This window comes from Mesoplodon densirostris, chromosome 2, assembly GCF_025265405.1.
Source record: "Mesoplodon densirostris isolate mMesDen1 chromosome 2, mMesDen1 primary haplotype, whole genome shotgun sequence".
NCBI classification, from domain to species: domain Eukaryota; kingdom Metazoa; phylum Chordata; class Mammalia; order Artiodactyla; family Ziphiidae; genus Mesoplodon; species Mesoplodon densirostris.
Genome location: NC_082662.1, coordinates 6,686,179 through 6,703,976, shown reverse-complemented (window position 1 = coordinate 6,703,976; position 17,798 = coordinate 6,686,179). Strand labels below are relative to the sequence as shown.

General features: G+C 42.8%; 1 protein-coding gene across 4 annotated transcripts in view; it reads left to right on the top strand.

Moving 5' to 3' along the window:
* Positions 1–249: 249 nt before the first annotated feature.
* The window catches only part of RERE (arginine-glutamic acid dipeptide repeats), a 429,369-nt gene continuing 411,820 nt past the window's right edge, over positions 250–17,798 (top strand). For all 4 annotated transcript variants that reach the window (XM_060088920.1, XM_060088919.1, XM_060088918.1 and 1 more), the window contains exon 1: positions 250–743. The gene's annotated coding sequence lies outside the window, so the exon portion shown is untranslated. The remainder of the gene's footprint in view (positions 744–17,798) is intronic.

The window sequence follows — 17,798 nt, the reverse complement described above, 5'->3', positions numbered from 1 at the left end:
AGGGAGAGGGAGAGGGAGAGGGAGAGGGAGAGGGAGAGGGAGAGGGAGAGGGAGAGGGAGAGGGAGAGAGAGAGAGAGAGAGAGCGAGCGAGCTCGGTCTCAAAGAAGCCCTGCCCCTTCGCCCGCCCTCCGCCTCCCATTGGCCCGGCCTCCTCATGCGTCACGCCGGGACGCGCCAATGGCGAGGCGCGATACTGCGAGGTGGGCCGGGCCCGAGCGCGGAGTGGGCGGTGGGTCGGTTCAGCAGCCCCGCCGCGGCTCGGCCACCATAGCCGAGGCGCCGCCGCTCCTACAGACGCTCGCGAGCCGCCCCCCGCGCTCCTAGCCTCTTCTTCCTCCCGCATTCCCGAGACGCTCGCCCGGCTCGGGTCTCGCCCCCGCCTCCGCGCTCCTTTCCCCTCGCTCGCCTCCCACATTGTCTCTGCCTCGTTTTCTCTCCTACTTGAGGGGGAAAAAAAATACACCATCATCCTCCGGGAGCCCCCTCGCCCTGAGAAAAACAAAACCAGACATGAGCCTGGGCTCCCGTTCCTGAAGGACTGGCCGAGCGCGGAGCCTGGTGGAGCCCGCACGAAAGGTCACGGGAGGGAAGCCCCCGCAGCCCCCGGCTCTGTCCCCGCGGCCGGCCAGCCCTCGGCCCGAGCCCGGCGGCCCCAGCCCCTCGGGCCTCCCGCCCCGTCCCCCCACTTTCCCAGGAACCGGCCGAACACACCTCCGTTAATGGTGTAGCGCATCCGGGGGAGGTAAGTCTGCAAGTTGCCCGCGCGCGGCGTCTGCCCGCTGTTGTGGCCCCTCGTTCTGGGCGCGGGCGTGGGGCGGGCCGAGGGCTCGACTTGGAAGCCCGGGTCCCGGGTAGGGGCCGCGCACGGCCGGGGCGGGCGGGAATAAAGGGCCGGGGGCCGCTTGGCCCTGTGCGGGCCAGGTAGCTGTCCCTCTCGCCCGCTGACCCCTGCTCTTTCTTTGCTGCTTAGTCCTGCTCTGGTTTGACTTGTCTGAGGTTAAACTGTTTCATGTGACTAAATCATGGGCTGAACTGGGGGGCGGGGGGCGGGGAGGCGCGGAGTGAGGAAGTCCAGGACCGAAACTGTGAATTTCTTGAATGTTTGTGGATTTGGGGGTCTTGGGGGAGGACTTTTCTTAAAGTCTCATTTTCACATTAGGGGAAGATTCTCTCTTTGTGTTCGAAATCTCTAGTCCTTTCCTCTGTGTGGTTCTTGAATTTTAAAACCAAAAATCACTTGCGGCAGCAGAGGATTTTTACTATCATGTTTTAGTTCAGCTCTCTGAAGGAGAGTGGCTTTTATTTTTATTAGTATTATTATATTTTTTAAGGTTTTGGAAAGAAGAAAAAGTAGTTTTACATAGATCGTGTGTTGGGAGGGAGGAAGTATTGCAGGTTTCCTTTGAAACTGGTTGCTTGAGAAGTTGTTGAAAGGAAAACAGAATGATTCATTGTTGAATTGTCATTTTCCTCTGCCTCTTTTCCAAGGTTTGCTTACAGTTTTTTCTGGATTACAGACTTCAGACATTGATTTCAGCAAAATGTGTCCTTGAGAAAATGGGTGTTTTAAATGTTTGAGTATGTGTTGCTATTTTAAGGTACATTTAGAAAGTAGTTTTGTATGAATCCTGAAATAGTTTTCTTTTTTCTCCAAAGCAGTTTTTTTAAACACAAAAAAGATAACTAGTAAAAGGGTCACTCGGTGAATTGCACAACAAACATTTTAATGTAACACAAATTAACACGTCCTATGTTTAGATTTGAAACAGTTTCCATAATTGCTTTCCATTTAAAGAGAGACCTTTTTGTCTGGTGTACACTGGTTTCTGTAGCCTCAGTCTGTTGGGGGAGGGGAGAGAGGATGGATCTATACAATAGTAAAATCATCTTTGGGTAGCTATTTCCTTTCCTCGATTTGCTTGCTGAGTTAATTCCACCGTAAATTATGAACCAGTTTGGATTTCGATGGCCTAGGCTGGATGGGAAGCTGGCTTCCAGCTCTCCCTGTTGTTGAGGTCGAAGGGAAAAAAGGCAGAGGCAGACACACACACACACACACACACACACACACACACACTCTCTCTCTCTCTCTCTCTCTCTCTCTCTCTCTCTCTCTCTCTCTCTACCAGGCAGAGGGCTCATTGTTCTTCCATACACACATTCATTCTCTGTCTCCCATATTTGGGACTAGGTTTGCACAGACAAACAGCTTTTTTGGGAGAGGGGAGAGGAGATGGAGGAAGAGTGGGTGCTTTTCTTCTTCAGTTTTCTTTCACCCATCTTCTGTCTGGCCTTTTTTTGCAACCTTGTTAAGAGGCAGAAGAGTACGTCGGAAACTAAAGGACACTCAAAAACATGTTCAGAGACTCCTCTTTTCCATCACCCTTTCTTGCCTTTGCAGCCCTGGTTTCTACTGTTCTTTCTTTTTTGTGCATGTAAAGATAAAATCCCTCATTATATGTCGTGGCCTTATAGTCAGCTTTCGTATTCCTCATTGCCCCTGACTTTGTTGGAGACAGTGATTTGTTTAGTTGACTGTAGCTGTAGTGAATGTGACCAGGGTCGTCTTTTCTAGGTAGAAGTAGATTGTCTCAGTTAAGATAATAAAGATTGTATTCGAGGTTAATAGTTAGCAAAGTGTGTGTGTTTATGTTTTGACATATTGGTGGTGGTCTGAAGGTTTGATAAGACAGGTATACTGGCTTTTGAGCTCTCTGTGTTTTGTTTTGTATTGTTTTAAAAATCGGGGTTATAAGAAAAGATCTGGTTTTCTGCTTTTGGGGCTAATGTAGAGGCTTCCTAGAACGCTGGGCAGGGAATAGGCTGAGAAGAGTACACCTGGGTTAGACCCAGCTCTGGGCCAAGGATGCAGGTTGGTGTGAATATTGTGGGTTGCAGGGTAGCGCCTTCTACTGGTTAATTGCCTTGAAGGATCCGGAAGAAGAGGATGGGGGAGGGGATTAACTTCTGAGGCCTAATGATTTTCTTTTGAACACAGTTGTAGTGCTTTCCTGCAAATGCCACTTCCCTGAGTTACTAATACAGATGCTCTTTGACAGGCACGGCTGCATTGAGGCTTTTTATGTTACTGGCTGTCTTGAAATTAATTTGTTCTATTATTAGAAGTATTTATACATTGTGACTTCCAAGGACTGTCTGTCTTTTATGAGAAATACAGTTTGCCTTGAAATATTAAAAAAAGTAAGGGGGCTTATTTGTGTTCTTGGTGTCTGAAACTCTACATACTCTAGTAGTCTTTTTATTTATTTATTTGGCTGCGCCGGATCTTAGTTGCAGCATGCAGGATCTTTAGTTGTAGCATGTGGGATCTAGTTCCCTGACCAGGGATTGAACCCGGGCCCACAGCACTGGGATCTCGGGAGTCTTAGCCAGTGGACCACCAGGGAAGCCCCACACTAGCAGTCTTTAAAAAGTTTTCAGTATCATTAGTAAAAAGTCAAGTAGACCTACCCTATAGAAAAGAAAAATCCCAGCACTGGACCCAGAGGTTTTCCCCCAAGATTTAATGGGGGTGGGAGGGGTGAGGGATGGAGGGGTAAGAGAGGAGCTCACTGAAATCAGCAGTTTTGCATATGTAATAGTGCTGTACTGCAGTAGTGTTTCCAAGAGTCATATAAACAAAATTAAGTCTGTTAGGATAAATTGTTCTATGGATTAGAGTAAAAAAAAAAATAAGAGTCAAGAGAAGATGCGAAATGAGTATGTACAGATTAACACAGAAGGCCAAATTCCTGCTCAAAGGCTTCTAAACCAAGGTGTAGTTTCAGAGATAATCTGCTTGATAAATACCTTGAAGAATTCTTATTATCATACGTCCTACCCATCTCAACTGTTTTTAAATATAATGAACTGTTAGAGAGGTTTGCAGTGGCAAGGGGGATTCAGTGTAGAATAAATATCTTCTGTTCCAGACTGGCTGCTCTTAGGAATGTGATTTCTGATTCACTTTGCTTTCAAAGCTTAGAGTGTAATCTCTAAAGCTGTGGATCTTTTACAATGAAATGTGAACAGGTCAAATGTATTATTTATTCAGCAAGAGTAGAGTCAGGTAATTTCAGTCCCCTACAGTCTCTGCCAATGTTTTGTTACAAGGTAACTAGAATAACTGAGAACCAATTCACAACAAGAAGGTAACCCAAATCAAGAATTAAATGCACCAGTTACTTTTTCAACTTTGACTTAATGGTTAGTCATAAAGTTTTAAAAAAGTGAGACGGTAATCATTGTCAGGTCCTGCAACAATTATATGTAATATTGGACAGAAATGTGCCAGGTGCTGTAAACACACACACACGAATATGGCTTGTGCCCTTCTAAAAACCAGTGTATGTTGAATATTATTATGGATTCAGTAAGCAGCCCTTGCTTTTAAAATTAGTTTTGATTCTCTAACATCTTGTTCAAATCTCAGTAATGAAAATTTACGTAGTAAAATAAGTTGTATATACCCAGTTCTTTGGGGAATTTTGTGCTCCTAACTGCTTTTGGCAGCTTCTTTCGTAGTTGACTTAAAGGTTAAGATAGCAGAAAATTCAGGTGTTTGAGTCATTAGTGTAACACAGCTGTGAACTTCATTACACACACACTCACACACACACACCCTGAAACAATACACTGTTGTCTGAGATAATGTTTCTGATAATGTGCTCTAGTTCGTTGTAGGGTTTTTCAACAACCAGGAATTTCTCTTGAATCATAGTTAAGTAATTGTTAATAATTAATATCTTGGTAATTATTCCAAATCTGTAGCTCTACTTGTCCTAAGTGTGATTTTGGTGAGCCTGTTGGCTTGTGCTTAGTTTCTTGTATAAGAGAGTTCTAGTGTTTTTTAAATAATGAGGAGAAAATAGTTAAGATTGCTTAAGACATTTTAGTGAACATTTGACCACAAAAAACTCAAACATGCTGAAATACGAAATCTATTTACTAGATTGGATTTTGTTTGGAATTGTGATTTGTGTAACTTGTTGGTTTGGCAAGCAATGCACGATGTAATATGTGTCTGTACATTAGGTAACGAGGTCAGTAGGACTGCTAATACTGTATGAGGTTTTTTGGTAAGGTGACCTGTTTGTGCTAGTGTAAAATTGTTGTTTTTATTTGGTAAAATTTGCCAGTATGTCAGCAACATACTTAACTGTGGACTATTTCTTTATGTGGTTATGTTACAAAATGATAAGACTTCTAATTCATAGATCACTTGGTATTTGAGGAATTCTTACAGCCTATTTCTCTTGGGCTTTTGCAACAGAAGTTGAAGCTACAGGTCATATCCTGATTTTAAACTAGTTATATACATGTGATTTGTGAGGGTTTTGTACGAGGAGCAGAGAGTCTTCCAAGTCATTCTCACATATTGGGAAAAAGTGGAAAGATATTTAAACTTCGAGAGGCCTCACAGAAGCACCACAGGTTCAGATGGGTCTTGTGGATGCTAGAATGCTGTTAGGGGTATGGATGCTGCCCAGCTTTAGTGACCCGATTACCGCCTCAGTGGGAAGAGTTTGTTGACTGTATGCCCTAGTGCCAGGGCAGTGTATGGATGTCCAGACACTGTGTAGCATAAGGACACCACTCATAAGGGCACAGTGTTTGCGCTGTGGGCCTGGACTAACCTGAAAGAGAACTCGTGAGCAAGCATGGCCGTGCAACATCTCGAGGCAGAGTGTTGGAGCAGCACGGGAGAGCCCCTCCTGCAGAGACCCATTCCAGCACCCATGGCCACGCTCAGCAGAGACACCTACAGGTGTCCACCGGCTCCCAGAGGTCTGATTCCTGACCCCCTTGCTTCTTTGGGGGATGGGGAGCAGGAGGCGGGTAGAGTTGCCGTGGCACTTAGTGTGTGCGGTGAACACAGTTTAGGAGTGTGAGACAGCTGGAGTGTGGGCATGTTTCTGCATGTATGAATTTGGAGAAGCTGCCTGGGAGGCTCTGGAAACCTCTCCCTCCCTGGGCAGAACCTGGCTACTCTGGGGAAGTGTATCCACGCTAGAACAGCTTGGCTTGATTCCTCATGGGGTGGGTAGACTCTGGCCACTGATTTAGAAACATATTTGGTATATGAAAACATCACTCAGGTGAATTTAAACTAGATGCTCCTGGGACTTCCCTGGTGGCACAGTGGTTTGGAGTCCACCTGCCAATGCAGGGGACACTGGTTCGATCTCTGGTCCAGGAAGATCCCACATGCCATGGAGCAACTAAGCCTGCGGGCCACAACTGCTGAGCCCTCGTGCTGCAACTGCTGAAGCCTGCACGCCTACAGCCCACGCTCTGCAGCAGGAGAGGCCACCGCCATGAGAAACCCGGGCACCGCAGGGAAGAGTGGCCCCTGCTTGCTGCAACTGGAGAAAGCCTGTGCGCAGCAACGGAACCCAATGTAGCCAAAAACAATAAATAAATAAAAATAAATACATTAAAAAAAATGAACTAGATGCTCCTTATTAAAGGCAGAGCCTGTGTTCCTCCTGCCCTTTCCCTCCTCTTTCCCTTCCCTCTCCCTTCTTCCTGGGTGGGTCATCGAACGTGGCTGAAGGGGCATCACCTGGCTGAGATGCTGCCGTCTCTGGCAGGGCCATCACGTAAGGTTGTTCAGGTGGAACAACAATATACTAACTTCAATTTCTTATTGAAGAAAGGCGTTCTTCTCTTGCACAAGGCACTGAACAGCCAGAGCTTGCCCACCTCATCCTCTGCTCTTCACTCAGCTGTTGTATCTCTGGTTTCTTCGTGTCTTTGTCCCTCTGCTTCCGCTTCCACTGAGGACTCTTAATATATTTAATTAACATTTCCCGAGAAAGAAGATCTGATAGGTTGTTAGTTATCATCACTGTTGGTAAAGGGTTTGGGATCAGGCCGCCTCTTAAGCTACCTGCCTACCTTCTAGATAGCGGGGTGCTCACACCAGCTCTCAGTGAGGTGCATGGTAGGAGCCAAGGGGGTGGAAGGCATTCTGAGCCACGGCCTATGGAAAGGACATTTTTTTTCTTCTTTTCTATCCTGTCACGTTTTTTCCATCTTCATTTTCCCTGACATCTGGTGCAGCTGTTGTTGCTTTTGATAGCTTATCTAAGTTTATTTTCCTTTAAGAAACTGTACATAATCATCAGTGGTAGTCAGTTATGTTCTCTTCTTTAGGTGAGATCATTTTATTACATTTGTCTTGTTTTATTTCCTACGAATCTCCTCATCTACTTGTCTACCTACCTGCTTACCCAATTTGGTGTCTCCCAAACTATATTCATGGCATACTGAAATGCTGCAAGTATTTTAACTGTTCTAAGGTCAAATACATTTATAATGCATATTAGCACCCTAAAGCCTTCAAAACTTAGGACTATGGTATGTAGAGGGTTTTTGTTTGTTTGTTTTTCCCTTCCCCAAAGAATACCTGTGATGTTTTAATGAGAACCACTATTCTGTAGAACAGTTTGAGAAACACATGTGAAGCTAATCCTTTCTTAATCAAGTGGCTTTTGTCCTTTTTTCCTTAATAATGAAGAAGTCAGTTCTGGGTGTCACTGTTATAATGCTTTGCTGCTTTGTACTGTTTTTCTTCAAGCAAGTTTTCCACTTTAGTCTGTCCAAGGGTACAACATAACTACTACTTCCACCTTATACATTTGTCATTCTGGAGTTACTTTTGATTGTTGCATCTGTTATCGCTCATTCTGTCTCGTAATCAGGTCAAATCAATATTTTTCTTTTTTACCCTGCTCCAGTAGCTATAGTCTTATTCAAGATATAATCACTTCATTTTTGGATAACTGCAGTCACTTGTATAAGCACTGGTCTTTTAACAAATAATAAACGAAAACAGGTACTTAACTATGCAGTTCACTGAAGTAAGCCTCATAGGCATGTAAAGATGAAGAGAGCAGCCTTCTAGAAATTTTCTCTATACTGGCCATCGGTGTACACTTAACTGTTAGAAGATAAAGGTAAGTGTTTTAGGGGATAAACAACAGGGTTCTCCTGTATAGCACAGGAAACTGTATTCAGTATCCTGTGATAAGCCATAATTGAAAAGAATGTGAAAAAGAATATATATAAATGTATAATGGAATCACTTTGCTGTACAGCAGGAATTAACACAACATTGTAAATCAATCATACTTCAATAAAATTAAAAAAAATAGGTATTTTAGAGACACAAAATATTCTGGGGTTGTATTAGTTATGTACTGCAGCATAACAAGTTACCTCAAAACCTGGTGACAGCACATTACAATTCATTATCTCACAGTTTCTGTGGTCAGTCGTCTGGGAGTGGCCTAGTTGAGTGGCTCTGGCTCAGAGGTCTCTCCTGAGGTTGCAGTTAGGAGGCAGCTGGAGCTGCCATCATCTGAAGGCTTGATCGGGGCTGGAGGCTCTGCTTCCAGGTGACTCACTCCCTGGGCTGTGGGAAGAAAGGCCTCTGCAAGAAGCCTTGGTTGCTTGCCACATAGACCTTTCCATATGGTTACCTGTATGACCTCATTACATGGCCTTTGGCTTCCCCCAGAATGAGAGGAGGGAGGGGAAAGAGAGAAAGCGAGGAGGAAGTTTTCTATGGCCTCGTCTCAGAAGTCACACACTGTCACGTCCATCATATTTTATTAGTTAGAATCAAGTCACTAAGTCCAGCCCACAGGCAAAGAGAAGGGAATTAAGATGCAGCTCTTGAAGGGAGGAGTATCAAAGAATTTGTAGATTTTAAAACTACTACAGGGGAGGCTTCCCTGGTGGCACAGTGGTGAAGAATACGACTGCCAATGCAGGGGACACGGGTTTGAGCCCTGGTCTGGGAAGATCCCACATGCCAAGGAGCAGCTAAGCCCGTGCACCACAACTACTGAGCCTGGACGCCACAACTACTGAAGCCCTTGTGCCTAGAGCCTGTGCTCCACAACAAGAGAAGCCACCGCAATGAGAAGCCCATGCACTGCACCGAAGAGTAGCCCCCGCTTGCCGCAACTAGAGAAAGCCCACGTGCAGCAATGAAGACACAATGCAGCCAAAAATAAATAAATACACGAAAAAAAAAGCTATCACAGGGATTCAAAGGAGAGAGATATAGAAGATTAAAAAAAGGCTTCCCCTTTGATTAGTTATCTTCAAGCAGTGCTTTACTTTAACTAGCAGGTAGTTGCTGGTTCTAAGAGGAGAGGGATGTGACCATAACCTCACATTATTCATCTTCTCTCTCTGCCTTTGTTGAGATACCATTTATTTCCTACCTTCTTTCTGTTCTTGTTCCATCAGATTTCATCTGTTTCAGTTAAAACTGTGCTTAGGACACACTGCCTTAAGTTGTTTTGGTTTGGCTACTCATATTTCCTAGCAATTAAGTACCTTCAGTTCTTTAACCTTTTCACTCATTTTATCACTTCATATCTTGTATTAATGTTTATTCTTTGCATTTGTATCTTATTGCTAATCATGTTCTTTCCATTAGATTGTAAACCCCTTGAAAGCAGAAAGCTTTCCTGTAACTATACCAGTATGTATGCTCACATGTAGAATGGGATGTATTCTAAAAGACACATTTCATGGTGTCTTAAGATGCCATCAGTAGTAAGATGCATCATATTTTATGTACCACTAAGAAATAAAATGCTGCCAATTAAACTATGTAAGACCTGTCCCAGTCCTCATGACTTACAAATGTAAAACATTGTGCGCCTTAGAATCATTGAAATTTGGGCATCTATTTAGGCCGTCTTTCTTTTCACAACTGTGTATTCCTTGGAGGTCATTTCTGAACGTAGATCTTAGAGCAGATGATTCCCTCCCGTTGAAACAGTGTTGTGGGTGGTGTCCCGTCTAACGTGCTACGCCCAACAGTGCATCGAAAGCAGGTGCTACCATAACCCGTAGTCGTTGTAGTTCTAGTTCCCAGAGTAGGTATACCTATTACATATTTTGATTTATAATGTACTGTGTGTTTTATATGTATATAATACAAAAATACCGGCTTACTGCATCATCAGTTTGACTTAAAAATGTCACCTTTATTTTAAATATTGGTGTTCCTCATGGTTCTGTCCATTAACTCCTCCCTCAGCACTGTCTTCCAGAGTGACCTCATTCCACCGAGTGCTTCCAACCTGCAGGTTTATAAATACAGCCCTGATCTCTCTTCTGAGATCTGGACCCATGTTGCCCTCTGTCTCCTCAGATGTCTTCTGAGCCTCAAGATTTACCAATCTGTATTTGTCCACCCATAACTATTATACTATTGTAGCAAAGTAGTTAAGAGCTCTAGACTCAGTTGCCAGCTTTCTGCTTATTAAGTCTGACTTTAGGCAAGTTGCTTACTTTCTGTGGCTCAGTTTCCTCATCTGCAATGTAGGGGTAATAATAGTACTCATAAATTTGTTGTGAGGACCAGTGTAATTAATACATATAAAGTGCTTAAAATGTCTCTGGTAAATAATAAGTGCTCAATGTTAGCCTAATTTTAAAAATTATTCCAGTTATCATTGTCATCCATAGATCTAGCTTTCCACTATGTTCCGTTTCTTTATCTGCAACGCTCAACAACTACGAGCTATGTAGGAGCAATGGGTCAACTCTAGAGGGTTCAAATAAATTCTAAGTCAGCAACATAAAGTTTTTACTATTCCTTGAATATAGGAAATGCTACGGAACAGTACATGATTAAATATAAGGTGAATGACAGGGCTTCCCTGGTGGCGCAGTGGTTGAGAATCCGCCTGCTAATGCAGGGGACACGGGTTCGAGCCTTGGTCTGGGAGGATCCCACATGCCGAGGAGCAGCTGGGCCCGTGAGCCACAACTACTGAGCCTGCGAATCTGGAGCCGTGCTCCACAACAAGAGAGGCCACGATAGTGAGAGGCCTGTGCACTGCGATGAAGAGTGGCCCCCGCTCGCCGCAACCAGAGAAAGCCCTCGCACAGAAACGAAGACCCAACACAACCAAAAATAAATAAATAAATAAATAAAGTGAATGACATGTACCAGAAAGTATTGGTGAGGTTCGGGGTGTTAATGAATAATCAGACATCATAACTTAGCTGTCCCTCTTCCTTGTGATGTTCCTAAAGGAGATTTATGTAAGTAGAATAATGGCAAGTGGGAAATTCAGAGTAGTATTTTATTATTAATTGGGCTTTTGGCCAAAATACCAATACAGAGCTGTCTAGTAAACTGGGTTGGGGTGTGTATTGCTTAAACTTAAAGCCTAGGCAAGGGACCTCCCTTCTTCCTAAATCTCGCCGACTTACTCCTCTGGCTGGCCACTTTACCAAAGACCCAAATGTTAGTCTTCTAGAGCGTGTGTGAGAGAAACGAGCAAGAGCAAGACAGCCATCCCTTGAGTATATATGTGTGTAACTTTTTTTTTTTTTTTTTTTGCGGTACGCGGGCCTCTCACTGTTGTGGCCTCTCCCGTTGCAGAGCACAGGCTCCGGACGCGCAGGCTCAGCGGCCATGGCTCACGGGCCCAGCTGCTCCACGGCATGTGGGATCTTCCCAGACCGGGGTACGAACCCGTGTCCCCTGCCTCGGCAGGCGGACCCCCAACCACTGCGCCACCAGGGAAGCCCTGTGTGTAACTTTTAATCTGCAATTAATATTCGAACTTGTTAAACAAGTCCAATCAGTGTTTTGAACTGTGACCCCATCAGATTAATATTCCCTCCTCTTAGAGAGGTTCAAGAAGGTAGGATATGGAGAGAGAGAGGCGCGTCTTGTTGGTCCACCTTCAGCTCTCTAGTGAGCTTGGTTTAATGGCCTGTGAGAAATAACCAAAAACAGTTGGCTATCGGTCTAGCAGCCCTACATTCTGACTTTTTTTAGGTCAGCCCCTGGGACCTGGGGGGAGGTGCAAAGTGTTTTTCAAATTTAAGGATAAGGTTACTCTTTGAGATGAAATTAATGAGAAATGTCATGTGATGAATTAGATTTGCCATTTGGAAAAGTGGCCCACCATTAATGATAGCTACTGTGGCATTTCGGTAATGTGCTGATTTTAATTTTGGTAATGGGAGTGTAATCTTTGAGGAATATGATTATATATAATTATGTTAACAGAGCAGAACTGAAGCCTAATCATATTATGCTCAGTCTGAAAGAAGACTATGACGACAGATGGGGGATGATTAACTTGGAGGCTAGAAAAGAGGCACCTGGAGTGTTGCCTTCAGATTTTGCAACCTCAGGTGCATTGTTCAGGTAAGGGCAGAGCTCAGTGTTCTTTGCATAGGTATTCATTCACTTGTTGAATGACTGAATGAATAATTTTATTGTGTAATATTATTGATGTTGATGATAAAGGAGATTTGGCTTAATCTTCTAACCCCAAGACATATTCAGGAAGCTGATTTTTGGACAAATTCTTGATAATGACATTAAAAATTTTTATTTATTTATTTATTTATTTATTTATTTATTTTTGGCTGTGTTGTGTCTTCGTTGCTGCATGCAGGCTTTCTCTACTTGTGGCGGGGGGGCTACTCTTCGTTGTGGTGCACAGGCTTCTCATTGCGGTGGCTTCTCTTGTTGCGGAGCACGGGCTCTAGGTTTGCAGGCTTCGGTAGTTGTGGCACGTGGGCTCAGCAGTTGTGGCTCGCGGGCTCCAGAGCACAGGCTCAGTAGTTGTGGTGCACGGGCTTAGTGGCTCCGCGGCATGTGGGATCTTCCCAGACCAGGGCTCGAACCCGTATCCCCTGCGTTGGCAGGCAGATTCTTAACCACTGCGTCACCAGGGAAGCCAAACATTTGATTCTTATCATTTATAAATTAGAAAACTATGCAGACATCTTGTAACTATTAATATGATATTGAGAAATGCTTTTATAAACAGTTTATTAATATTCTTTAAGATACCTAGCTTTATAAAACATCTACATTTTTCTTTAGTATTTTATCTGTAATCGCGTAGCACCTTTTTCATAGCTTAGTGGGAATTTTAGAGTCTTTATGGAATCCTTAAGCAGTTTTTACATTATGAAAAAACTCTAATAACTAGGTTTATAGGCATGCTTGAAACAGTCTATACGTTTGTTGATAATGAACATGACTTTTCTTCTCACAACTCGGGAGAAATTTAATTTTGTAAGTCATAGGACACAGTTTATCTTTCTATCTGTTGGTTGTCATATTTTCTTTGCCACAGCATACATGTACACAGTGTGCAGTTGTATAATTGACATACCAGTTACTTCTGTCAACTTAGACTCAAAGTTATGAATGTGTTATAAAGTTATAGTGTCCAAGAACTTCTTAAAACCCTGTGTTAAGAAATTGATCATAGTGATTGCCTTTTAAGGAGGCATAGTAGGGCCCTGGGGAGGGGGATGGAGAGAGAGGGAGCCTTACCTTTTCATACTCCTACTGTTTGTCATGTATAGATACTACATAAATACATAAGAAAAAGCTGTGCTTTTTATTTTTAGGTTCTTTCCATGCTTTTGTTATTAGATGCTATAGTAACACATCAGGTTAATTTATGTATGAACTGGGGTATACACAATGACGTATACACCAGTTGTGTGCCTTTGAAGAATTTTCTCACCAATGAGAATAAGACGTGTACAGTGGAGTACTAGGTAGAGGAAAGTACCTCAAGGTGTTGGTGCTGTGGTTTAAGAAAGAGAATTAGCTCTGGCTGGAGGCCTTAGGGAAGGTGTGGTGTAGGAGGAGGTGTTTAACCTGTGTTTTGAAGGATTGGCAGGATTTGGACATATGATAAGTAGCTAAGAGGATTTCAGGCAGGAAGTTTCATGGAGCAAAGGCACAAAGGCTGGAAAACATGGGAAACGGTACATTTGCTGCTTCTATGATGAGGATTATTAAATTGTGTTTCAATTTCCTTTTTTAAAAAAAAGTCTTCAGAAATGTTCTGTAGCAGGTGCAGGCAGACGTAGTTCTTTCAACTCAGGTAATTTATGTTTGAAGCTGTTGCTGGTAGCAGTTCCAACCAGATTGCAAGAGCATTTTGGAGAGGAGTCCTTTGGGCTGATTTCTCTAAGGAAGAACAGACTGGTTCGGCTGGAACAGTAGAGTACTGGAAAGACAGGGGTCATTGCCTGGGGAGACGTAACACCAGGGTGAGACTGTCTGAGAGCCTGATGCATTGTAATTAAATATAAGTTGTAATTATAAGATTAATGTATACTCATTATAATTGATTCATACAGTTCAAGAAGAGTAGTGCCCACTCCCCCAATATTCTTCTAGACGTTTCCTATGCATATATAAGCACATGTGTATATGCTATACGTACTCTCTTGAATTTTGCTTTTTACTTAATACTCCAATCACATTTTTCATGTCAATTGTAATTATACCTTGTCTTTCTTTTTTTTTTTTTAAATCTGCATAGTGGGGCATTGTGTGGATGCATACTTTAATTTCCTGTTGATGGACACTTAGACTGATTCTTGCTTTTTTTTAAAATCCTTGTACCTGTACAATTGCATAGGTGTATCTGTAGGGTAAATTTTTAGAAGTGGAATTGCTGCAGCAATAGGTGTGTGCATTTTTAATTTTCAGAGCTGTGAATAAATTGCCCTCCAAGATGTGCTGGTGTACACAGAGTGTTTTAGGGTTTAGATTTCTTTATCTTATCACCAACCCTGGACATTATGGAAGTTCTTGATCTTTGGTAATCTGATAGGAGAAAAATGTACAATATTTTATTTTAATTTGCATCTTAGACCATGAATGAAGTTAATGATCTTTTTATATATCAGAATTTTAAAATACACATTTTTGTTGTCTCTCAGTAGTAGAGCTGGGTGGTTTATGTTATATGGATCACTTCTTTCCAAGTACCATTTATTTGTTTATTTAAAAAATAACTTTACTGAGATATAATTCACATACTGTAAAATTTACCCTTTTAAAGTATACAATTTGTGGGTTTTACTCATTTGTTTTAAAATTGAGTGCCAACCATTGCTTTATTATTTGTAGTAAATAACTATCAAGCTGAACTTGAGGTGCTCTCTTTCTTTCCAAGCTCATCAGCATATTAGGCCCAAAATAGGAAATGGGAAATGCAACTTTTCTTGTTATTTTTCCAGTCTATAGGCCTCTCTTACCTGAGAGTGCAGTTGGGCTAGCTGGGTTCTAAATGGAATTAGGCAAGAAACTGCTTTGGAATCTCAGTGCTTTGGTACTGGATGGGGAGTGATTTCTTTTAAATAACTTGTAGTTGAAACTGATTTCCAACTGCTAAAGGTGACACAAACTTTTCCACTTTTTCTGAAATTAATAAAAAATACTAAATCTGAAGTGTAAAAGCTTTTGAGGTAAAAAGATTTTAAAAATATGGTAAGTGTTTAAAATTAGTCAGTTTTTTTACATGGGTGAGTCAACTCCTTTGTAGTTACTATAGTCATTTTTTATTTCAGAGATTTCTTAATATATACTAAAGTGTGAGTGTGTGTGTGATAAGGTGATTACGTTGCTTCACTTTAAGAACAATGGTGATCTGGCTTGTGTGTGTTTCTGTTATGTTTCACAGATATTTTCTTGTGGAGAAAAGCATGCAACTGTCAGACTGATTTTTTGAGTAAAATCTTTCTGTCCTCTAGCATTGACTCCCATCTGGTAGAGTACCAGGTAGCTCCTGTCCAAGGACTGTTACAGAATAGTAGCTCTTATTACTGGTCATATCTGGGACCCTCATCTGTATGATTGTTCCACTTGGGGAAAGATGTTATAGTGATTTTCTATTGATTTTGATAGAACTCAGTTATTCTTTACTTTGATTTTTATAAAGTAATGCTTTAAACATTTAGTTTCCTATTCTTCTTAGTAAAATGTCCTTAAAACTGTGATTCTTTTGCATTTTAATCCCCTCATCTTCTCTTATTTCTCCATATTTTTATGCTTCTTCTGTTTGGAAAGTTGTTTTTGACTGGTTTGGTTTTAGTCCTTTAAATTAAAGTGTCTCCTCTTTTTCTCCCTTGACATCTCTTTTCTTGTTAACAGTTTTTTCAAGTTTTAGAGTTTTTTCTCCCACAATGTCCCTTGGCCTTTGGCTTGTAGTTTTGATTAAAGTGGATTTTTTTCTTGGGCTTTTAATTAGATTTTCTTTTCCTTTAGCTCTTCATAGGGAGATTGAAGATGGTGCTGACTGACACTTGGGTCAGTGGCATGATTACTTAGGGTGAGACTAATGTGAACACTGAGTGGCTTGAATATAGCATTTATCTTAACTTATGGATGTTTCCATTTATACTTGAGGGCAGTTTCTTGGCTTAGAAGCACTGTCCTAAAAAAATACCCAAATTGGGCCTCCCTGGTGGCGCAGTGGTTGAGAGTCCGCCTGCCGATGCAGGGGATACGGGTTCGTGCCCCGGTCTGGGAGGATCCCATATGCCGCGGAGCGGCTGGGCCCGTGAGCCATGGCCGCTGAGCCTGCGCGTCCGGAGCCTGTGCTCCGCAACGGGAGAGGCCACAACAGTGAGAGGCCCGCATACCGGAAAAAAAAAAAAAAAAAATACCCAAATAAAATTCTTGTGTGCTGTGTGCATTTGGGTCAAGGTGAGATATGAGAACTGGGTGACCTTTGGGGAAACTGTTTATAACCCTAGAAATAATGTTTTGCTGATATGTGATGTTGATTTGATAGGAGAGAATAATTGGGTCTTTTAAACACACTGTACGTGCTGTGTAATTCATGTTCTTTCTTGCTTCACCAAAATGTCCTGAACCATGACAACCAATGAGCATTATAAATAAGCTTGATTAGTTAGCGTGAGAGAACCTGGATTCTGAATCCACCTGTACCGTGGGTTCGAAGGGTGATGAAGTGCCCTACTTCGTCAGCTGTGGAATGGGGACTGTAGTACATCAACGGAAATGAAAAAATTGATATGGAAATAAATTGAAAAAATAAAGTCTAGGGCTTCCCTGGTGGCGCAGTGGTTGAGGGTCCGCCTGCCGATGCAGGGGACACGGGTTCGTGCCCCGGTCTGGGAAGATCCCACGTGCCGCGGAGCGGCTGGGCCCGTGAGCCATGGCCGCTGAGCCTGCGCGTCCGGAGCCTGTGCACTGCAGCGGGAGAGGCCACAACAGTGAAAAAATAAAGTCTACAAATCTGGGGGCTTCCCTGTTGGCACAGTGGTTAAGAATCTGCCTGCCAATGCAGGGGACACGTGTTTGAGCCCTGGTTCTGGAAGATCCCACAGGCTGTGGAGCATCTAAGCCCGTGCGCCACAACTACTGAGCCTGCGCTCTAGAGCCGAAGAGCCACAACTACTGAGCCTGCGAGCCACAACTACTGAAGGCCACGTGCCTAGAGCCCACGCACTGCAAGGAAGAGTAGACCCCGCTCTCCGCAACTAGAGAAAACCTGTGCGCAGCAATGAAGGCTCAATGCAGTCAAAAATAAATAAAATAAATAAATTTATTAAAAAACCCTCTACAAATCTGAAGTACTTCAGTTATCTTTTTCTTTCTCAGGAGCCTAGGCTATTGCAGCTCACAACCCTTACTTAATCTAGCAGTATTTATCTTCTGTAATGTTACTTGTAGAGAAATCCACTGTTTTCTTGATGTATTTCTTATACAAACACTACATGCAGGTGTATTTGTTTTAGATGTTTTCATGCAGTTACTGCTAAGTGCTCAGTTAGTGTTCGGCTGTAGTAGAGAACTTAGATGTCTTTTCCTAAAATAAAATTTTTGTTTTCATTTTATGACAAATGACATCAAAAATGCATTTTATGGGCTTCCCTGGTGGCGCAGTGGTTGAGAGTCCACCTGCCGATGCAGGGGACACGGGTTTGTGCCCCGGAGCGGCTGGGCCCGTGAGCC